The sequence below is a fragment of the Eleutherodactylus coqui genome, chromosome 8 (genome assembly GCF_035609145.1).
Source record: "Eleutherodactylus coqui strain aEleCoq1 chromosome 8, aEleCoq1.hap1, whole genome shotgun sequence".
Lineage (NCBI taxonomy): Eukaryota > Metazoa > Chordata > Amphibia > Anura > Eleutherodactylidae > Eleutherodactylus > Eleutherodactylus coqui.
Genome location: NC_089844.1, coordinates 147,397,867 through 147,407,368, shown reverse-complemented (window position 1 = coordinate 147,407,368; position 9,502 = coordinate 147,397,867). Strand labels below are relative to the sequence as shown.

Genomic DNA, 9,502 nt, shown 5'->3' with positions numbered 1-9,502 from the left:
GGAACGCACCCTCATACTTTCAATGGAAGTTGTATGTTGGGAAGTAGTTTGTATTCAGACCCCATATTCAGTGTTTTGCAGCATGCTAGATTGTTTCTCCATCCTGTACTTTACCACCAAACCCATTCCACCAACTGGCACCAAAGCCACATTTCTTCATACCTAGCAAAATTGGTTGTGGTTGGACCACTAGAACGAGGGTCAACAGCTTTGATGTGAACATGGCGTCTCCCAAATAAAAAAAGAGTATAGATGTTACGACTGAGACGCAACTCTCTGGTGTATCAGATGACACTGCCATGTGAGGGCGAGATGTATTTTACAAGGGTGCCATAAAATGAACTGAAAAAACACAATCCCACTGTTGTTAAGGGGTCTTGTTTTCATGACGTCAATAGTACAGAAAAAAATGACGTTTACTTGATTTTGTGGATCAGTATGAATACGGCGATACCAAATTTCTATGTTTTTAAGAAATAAGAAGACTCCTGCCCCCATCTTTTGAGCTCCATCACGTTATTTCTCCATCGATGCAGCTGTGTGACGGTGCGGTTTTTGTGGGGCAGCCTGAAGTTTCCGTTGGTATTGTTTTGGGCCACATACAGCTTTGTGATCACTTTATATAACATTTTTCTTGCAGACTGGGTGACTAAAAAAGCGGAACTCCGGCACGGTGTCTGAAGACGGTCACTGTGTGGGAGAAATTGAAATATGTTAACCACTGAAGTCTGTACAGCTCCAATATCGGAAGATGTATGCTTGTTAGACAGTGTATACTTATATTATTCCGCCGGCCACTTGTCGGGCTGCTCCGACACATCCCATCATGTAGTTACTGAATTTAGCCAGTAGATGGCGCCGTTATATAAAACGGCAGAAATCACAATCCCACTAGGAAACCCTCAATCCAAAAATAGATTGGAAAGGGTTATTGACCTATCCACAGAATAGGTTGTCAATGGTTGTTTGACCGCCCACTAACAGCACTAATATACACTGGGGTCGCAGTGGGATCCGCTGCTCCGACATCTGTGTAGTGGCTGGCGCTTGTAACTGCAGCAACAGCCTTTATTAAAATCAATAGGAGCTGCTCCTGCAATTCCAAGCGCCGGCTAGTAGGCAGGAGCTTCACCTGCGATCCCAGTGTATACCAGCGCTGTCAGCGGGCACACGATCACCTTCCTACAAATGGCTGAGTGGTCAAATGCACAATGAATGGCACATGATCGCCCACCGCTTCCGCTGGGTTCCAAGTGGCAGGTACTAAGACTGCAGCGATGGATGGGTGCCACCAGAATAGGTGAGCAATCTTTTTTTCGTGTCACCCATGTGAAGGAAGCCTAAGGCCCCCATACATATTAGAGTTTAGTCATCCAAACCTGCTGATAACGGCAGGGCCAGACGACTCTCTAATGGGTATTAGGGTAGCTCAACTGTCACCTGACTGATGATGTCAAGGAAAAGACGGATAGGGATGTTCATTTTTAATACCCCATCCTTTTGTTCCCTAGGAGATAAGCCACCACCAGAGCCTGATTGTGGATTGAAGGGCTTTTCTGGGCTATTTTTATTGATAACCTATCCTCATTTGATCGACTGGGGTTTTCCCGCTCAGGACCGCCAAGAACTGATATCTGAGGTGGTATTCAGGTACGGTGTACCAGAGATAACTGAGAGTGACCAAGATACTCCCTCCACAGGAGAAGTGATACAGAAAGTAATGAAAGCCTTGGGGATAGAACAGGCCTTTTATGCCCCGTACCATCCACAAAGCAGAGGTAGAGCAGAGAGCTTAAATAGTACCTTAAAAACCACGATCCAGAAGGCCATGGCAAAGCCAAATAGACCATGGACCGGGTGCCTCCCCCTGGCAGTCTGCTCTGTAAGGTACATACCTAACAGAATAGGCCACAGCCCATATGAGGTACTTTTTGGGTCGGCCCCAGGGTTAGGATTGTGTAGTGGCCCAGTACATGCTTTCCTTGCTCACTTCATAATGTCATACATGTCATGTCTTATGTTGGTGTACTGTGCAAATCTGTCTAGTCATGCTCTTATGTGTATTGCACAGCTGCAGCGTGTGATGGGTTAAGTGTTTGCAAGGGCCTGCAAATTGCCTGTGAATGTATCAATTTAGGTCCTATCACGTGGTATGAGGCTATAAATGTGAGTGTCTGAGAATGGGAAAGAAGTTCTGAGGGGTCCATTCTTCAGAGGTTGAGATTCTTCTGGGTTCCTGATCAAGAGTGCTGGCTGCATGCAGTGAAGAATGGAAGAAGAGGAGGGGTTCCCTTGATTGACTGTTCTAGCATGAGCGACGAGTAAGCCCCAGAGAGAGAGGGAGCGTGAGCGAACCGTGAGTGTGTTTTTCTCAAGGCCCAGTGCAGAGGTACTCGTCTTTAATTCACATACCTGTGAAATGGATCATATTTTCCTCCAGCAGGTTTCGGGGTATTCTGTAGCTTCCAAAATTGTAAAGTGTGCACACATCATCGACCAGATCAGACACAAGTTATCAGTCTCATGTCCAAAATGGCTCTCTGGGCAGGAACATCCAGACAGCCTCTTTTATTGAAAGACATAACACCTGCCCTTTATGGGCGTTTAACAGATTACATCAGTAACATATATATATATTCTTATTTGCTGGGTTATATAGAATTCCCCGCCTCCCCCTCTCCCCACCTCTCTCAAGTAGGAGCCTTTGTCTTAACAACATGTGGTCAAAACTGAAACTGAAAGTATCTCTTTGTTGGAGAAGTTTCTGTGTGGGGGATGGGAAAGGACTGGGGAAACACTCAGTATTGAATACAGGTATACATGTAGTACTAAGACTTTTAACTCTGAGGCTGCTTGTGGAACATATATATATATATATATATATATATATATATATATATATATATATATATATATTAGGCTAACATTATAACACACATCTTTCACCATGCCATTGTCCAGCAATTACTATAATGAAATTATGCAGTCATTAGCCTCTAAGAGTTAAAGTCACTACAGCTGCGTAATACATCTAGTTTAGTACAAATCCATAGACATTTTACACTGACTAATTATCATGTCTCACACCTGAGCGTCCTGAAGTCTGGGACTGCTGGGTTGAGCTACACGTCTTTAGTTGTTCACACAAGGGCGTCCTAAATTAAGGGATCACCGTGTGGAGGTACTCTATCAAGTCTGTCTTAATGCCTGCACTTGGAACACTGTTTATTCTGCCTTGGCATCTCTGCGTCCATAAAAGTTTGATCTATCAAACTAAGGGCTTATGTAGACGACCATTGCAAATAGTGGCGAGGGGCAGAGAGGGGGCGGGGGCTCAGTGCATTGCTCCCGGCTCTTACAGCCTCATCCCCCTGCAGAGAAAACCCGGCGGATATACGGTCGTCTGAAGCTGTCCTAAGGCATTGTTTACCCAGCACGGTAAACATCAGAAAAAAAACCCCACAAAATTGCGCTTTAGTCACCACCGTCTCCAGGAAAAAATGTAATAAAAAGCAATCAAAAAGTCATACAATAGAAGGGCTTATTCACATGAGTGAATATGCTACCATGCGCTGCACTGGCTCGGCATATATGCCGTTGGGCGGGGGGACGACAGAGCTAAGCTGTCTTCCCCTTCCCTCCCTGGCTCACCTCCTCTCTCCTCCCCTCCGGCTGTTTGCAATGGGATGGTGTGGGGTGGAGCTAAGCTTATGCCACCTCCCCGCCCCCTCCCATTGCAAACAGCCGGAGGGGAGGATAGTAGGGGGAGAGAGTTTAGCAGACACACTGCTAAACTCCCTTCCACCTTCCTTCTCTGGCTGCTGTCATTGGCTCCCATAGGAGTCTATGGCAGTGGCCATAGTCAGGACAGGAAGATCTTTCCAGGCAGGCGCTTTTACACCTCAGGAATACGTCTGTGTGATCTGATGCATTGGAATCCAATGCATCAGATGGTTGCGTATATCGGCTGGCCGATATACGCTCGTATGAATAAGCCCTAAGGCTGGATTTACACAAGCGTAGATCGGCTGCGTTTTCATGCCCGGCTGATATACACTGCCCCTCTGATGCATTGGTTTACAATGCACCAGTTCACATGGGCCGGTGGGCAAATGTAAAAACGCAGGTGCCTGCGTGAATAAGCCCTAAACCACAGAACGTCCCGTAAAAAACGAGCCCTCAACAGAAATATAAAAAACGTTTTGGCTTAGAAATTATTTTAAGTTTTTCAGTACATTATATGGTACATTAAATAATACTATTGAAGAATACAACTCATTCAGCAAAAAAGAGCCCTCAGACAGCTACCTGGATGGACAATAAAAGGGTTAGGATTTTTTTAAACGGGGGACATAGGAAGCCTCCCTAGGATACAGGCGGATATAAGGAAGTATTACTGCCACTTTAAGGGCGAGCACCCACTGGCGTTTTTTTACCTGCGTTTTGCGTTTTTCCTGCACAGGCATAGAGATAACATGTGTTCCTGTCCACTGGCGTTTTTTTTGCGTTGCGTTTGCGTTTTTAACATAGGAACTGTCAGTTGCATATGTGTCCTTATTTTTCTCCATGGAAATTAATGGAAAAGCCGCGAAAAACGCCGCGAAAAACGCCGCGAAAACGCTGCGTTTTTCCCCCGCGGAAAACGCAAACGCCAGTGGGTGCTCGCCCTAAGGGTGCATTCACACGAACGTATATCGGCTCAGTTTTCACGTATGTCTGCTCTCTCTGCAGGGGGGGAGCCTGGAAGAGCCAGGAGCAGGAACTGAGCTCCCGCCCCCTCTCTGCCTCCTCTCCGCCCCTCTGCGCTATTTGCAATTAGGAGAGGCAGGATGGGGCGGGGCTAATTCACCTATTTAGCCCCGCCCCCATCCCGACCCTTTTATTGCAAATAGTGTAGAGGGGCGGAGAGGGGGCGGGAGCTCAGTTCCTGGCTCTTCCATCCTCCCCCCCCCCCCTGCAGATGACGATGACGTATATCGGCTCGGCGTGAAAACCAAGCCGATATACGTTCGTGTGAATCCAGCCTAAAACAGAAGCTTAGGGTAAGTAGGGAATGGTATAAAAAATAAAATAGCTATTAGTCACCATTCTGCTGTGCTCTGGCCCAGCGCTGTCTACCTGCTCCCCACTGAAAGGGTCACATTTATTGCTCACATAACTGCTTCAGCCAATCGCTGCCCCCAGTGGTCACGACTGCGTAAACAACATGTGACCACTGTAGACCTGCAATTAGCCGCATTGGTCACGTGAGCAATGGATGTGACGTCATCACTACGGGTTTTAGCAGCGACCTGAGCAGAGGAGACCAGGTCGGTGGCCCAAGGAGAGGGCGACTAGTCACTATTTTAATTATAGATACAGTCATGGTCGGGAATGCTGCTCGCGTGTCATTATTTCTGCTTCATTTAATAAAAACGTGCATATCACAGATATAACGGAGTACGCGTTTCAGTTCTTCCCAGAGGTGAGCAAGGTTCTGGGTAGAACTGAAACGCGTACTCCGTTATATCTGTGATATGTTCATTTTTATTAAATAAAGCAGAAATAATGACACGCAAGCAGCATTCCCGACCATGACTGTATCTGTACAAGGAAGCCAGAGTAACCGGATGGCTGATTTAAAGTCTTGCGCACATATCTGCTAATAGGAACGGGGAGCAGTGAATCGACAAAGGTGGGACAAATAACTTTATCATTTGAGCACTATTTTAATTATACCATTCCCTAACCTGGGGCATGTTTTTTTAAATGTCGTAAAACTCCTTTAATGTCTTGGCCCCAATATCTCTGCATTGCGAGTGCCTCTCTAGTGCCCTCTATGGACTTTTCACACGACTGTAATTTGCGCCTTGCGGTTTTCACGCTGAGCTGATATACAGTGTCCTTGTCTGCGGAGGGGGGGAGGATGGAAGAGCCAGGAGCAGGAACTGAGCTCCCGCCCCTTGCCACTATTTGCAAGAGAAGGGGGTGAGATGGGGCGGAGCTAAGTCATGACACTTAGCTCCGCCCCTGTCCCGCCCTCCCACTGCAAATAATGGCGAGGGGCGGGGAAGGGGCGGGAGCTCAGTTCCTGCTTCTGGCTCTAACATCCGCCCCCCCCCCTGCAAGCAAGGACACCGTATATCGGCTCGGAGTGAAAACCAAGCCGATATACGGTCGTCTAAATAAGCCCTTCATGTGAGCGGCAACATGGGCGCCTATGGGAGATCAGTACAGCATATTTCACGTGCAAAACCCACAGTTGTGTGAGCCCGGCCTGAGTCTTTTGGTAGCAGGTTGCATGTGTAATATGTTGTGTACGGTTGGCTCTTTCAGGGTTTTCAGCACGCGGAGCTAATATTTTGGCACAAATTTTGCGTTCTGTTGTGATAAGTAAAATGCGCGCATCTCCCTAAGGGCAAAGACTCTGCGGTTGGCGGCATAGAGATAGTGCTCAGGTTTACAGTCACGATTGGGCGGTACTATGGGTCGACCGCCACAACAGCAAGGGGGTGCGGCAGTGGAGCTGTGAGGCCCGGCGAGCCAACCCAGGTGAGGTCCGGCGTCACCCATAGCCAGCTATGTTTTTGGTGGCTAACAGCGTGGTGGGCAGTGCAGCGTTCGGGTTCCGGGTAAAAATGGCGCCTTGGCGACATGTGCAGAATGTAAGAGGCCTGTAATGATTTTCTCTGGTCTTCTATATATACAAACTGTTGGGTTAAATGGATGTCCACGGGAGTGTGGCAGGGAAATTGCAGTGTGTAACGGAACTATGTTGTGTGGTGATGATTTGAGTTTTGCCGGTTTTGAATTCTTCTCTAATTAGAGTAAAAGGCTGTGAAATGAGCGCTTAATTTATTACAGAGCCCAGAGGGTTGGGTGTGGTAGGAAGCCTAGGCCACTAAGGTAAAAGTAAAGTGCGCTGGGCGACAATCCACCTAGTTGGGATGGCGGTATGCCTTTAGCTGTCACTCTACCCCCCAGCAAGCTCGGTACTCATTGCACTGACCTCGGAAGGATGGAAGGCTGAGTCGACCCTGAGCCGGCTACCTGGCCTATGCGGGGTTTGAACCCGCATACTTCAGGTCATGAGCGAGAGCATGCACGGCCACTGCCCTAATGCTCTGCGCCACACGAGGCTCACAATGTAACAAGGTGCCGTTTTACATCTATAATCCTGGTCCAGTGTCTAACTTGAAAACGAGATGCCATATAGACAGGCGTGGAGGCTCTGGTACCCTGCTGTACCGCCTCTAGCTTGAATACAAGATGTGCTACGGTGTGGCGGGGAATGGATGCTGTAGTGCTAAGTTGGGCCACCTCTTGCTTGGATTCCGGATGTGATACGGGCGGGCATGGAATCCCTAGTGCCCTGCTGGGACACCTCCAACTTTCGTATAAGATGTGATACGGGGGTGGGAGAAGGGGAAGGGAGCTGCAGCAGCCTGTTTCACCGCCTTTAGCTTGGATACGAGATGTGATACCGGGGGGCATGGATGCTCTAGTGCTAAGCAGGGCCACCTTTTGCTTGGATGCAAGATGTCATATGGGCTGGCATGGACTCTCTAGTGCCCTGTTGCTCCAGCTTTCATAGAAGATGTGATACGGTTGGGCACGGAGGCTCCAGTTCACTGCTGTACCACCTCTGACAGATGAGCCGTCATCAGCTCCCTTCCGACAATGCTTTCAGTTTTCAGGCCCCTGGGGTTCAGCTGCAGCGCCACCGGCCGCACTGTGTTCTAATGCCAATTTGAAGCCATTACCCTGGGCCCGGGCCTATGGCTGCTTTGAGATGCCCATAATGAATCGCCTTGCGGGTGGTGCTACACTAACCATAAAGCTACAGTGCCAGTCAATCACAGCGCTTGCTTAGTGACGTATGCAAAGGAGCTGGTGGAATAAGCGGATAGGCAGGTGACAAAGCCACTGTTTTTCCAATGGCAATCTCTTATGTCAGCCATAGGCCCGGGCCCAGGGTAATGGCTCCAAATTGGCATTAGAACACAGTGCGGCCGGTGGTGCTGCAGCTGAACCCCAGGGGTGTAACACCTTACGGGGCCTGAAAACTGAAAGCATTGTCGGAAGGGAGCTGATGACAGCTCAGCTGTCAGAGGTGGTACATCAGTGAACGGGAGCCTCCATGCCCAACCGTATCACATCTTCTATGAAAGCTGGAGCAACAGGGCACTAGAGAGTCCATGGCAGCCCGTATCACATCTTGCATCCAAGCAAAAGGTGGCCCTGCTTAGCACTAGAGCATCCATGCCCCCCGGTATCAAATCTTGTATCCAAGCTAAAGGCGGTGAAACAGGCTACTAGAGCCACCTTCCCCTTCTCCAACCCCCGTATCACATCTTATATGAAAGCTGGAGTGTCCCAGCAGGGCACTAGAGATTCCATGCCCGCTCGTATCACATCCTGAATCTAAGCAAGAGGTGGCCCAACTTGGCACTACAGCATCCATGCCCCACCACACCGTAGCACATCTTGTATTCAAGCTAGAGGCGGTACAGCAGGGTACCAGAGCCTCCACGCCTGTCTATATGGCATCTCGTTTCCAAGCTAGACACTGGACCAGGATTATAGATGTAAACCGACACCTAGTTTTGTATGCCGCAAAATGAGTAATGAGGCGGCGTGGGACTGGGGTCGGGGGGAGGTAAGTAAGTTTTGAATAGCGAGCGGTTAGGAGGAAGGGGCGGAGTTAGAGACAGGAAGAGAAGAGAGTGGGGAGCGGGAAAGGCAGTACGAGTGGAGCTAGTGAGAAAGAAGGGAGTAAAAGAGAAGACGGATTAAAAGCAAAAAGAAACTGTTAAAAAGAGCAGTGGAGCGGATTGAAGAAGCGGCTGGTTAAAAGAGGAGGAAAGACCACGAATATCGGGTGGAAGAAGAGGCCGGCGAAAGAGAAGAAAGAGCGGGACTATCGGGTGGAAGAGGTGTCCAGCGGAGGAAGAGGATCGTGAGAGCGCAAACACAGAGGAAAAGGCATCGGAGGATTACAATAATGGAGGACTTACATGGGATGATAAGAGAAGCGGTGAAGAAGGACGGGACCCGTTGGCTCGAGGAGCTGCTGGCGACATGCAGGACACCCACGGAGCAGGCAACGACCACCGGGCAGGAGGAGCAACACCAAGCAGCGGGGGAGGACGTCGCTATCCAGGACGAGGCTCCGCGGGGACGGCCGCGTTGAAGGAAGCAGCCTCCGGCAAGGCTCAGCCCGAGCCCAGCGAGAAAAAGAGGAGGACTAAGAGACAGCCGCGCCAGCGATTGCTCGAGAGGGTCCGGAAGCCCTAGCGGAGGAAGGGCGCCGGTACCTAGGCGCGCGGCGGGGAGACCGGCAGCACAAGCACTACGGTCAGCAATTTCCGGGGGTCCGGAAAGCGGAGGACACTGTTCGGCAGCCAGGGCAGGCTCTGGACGTTTGCAGGAGCGTGCATCCGGGCGCAGGACTACAGCGGCAGCGAGAGGTGAGCTCAGGCAGAGCGGAGAGAGGCAGGGGAGCACGCGGTTAGGCCGCCCG

At 49.6% G+C, this 9,502-nt stretch overlaps 1 protein-coding gene across 1 annotated transcript in view; it reads right to left on the bottom strand.

The window, feature by feature from the left end:
- The window catches only part of LOC136576979 (uncharacterized), a 450,480-nt gene that overhangs the window by 118,961 nt on the left and 322,017 nt on the right, over positions 1-9,502 (bottom strand). The gene's annotated exons all lie outside the window — the stretch shown is intronic.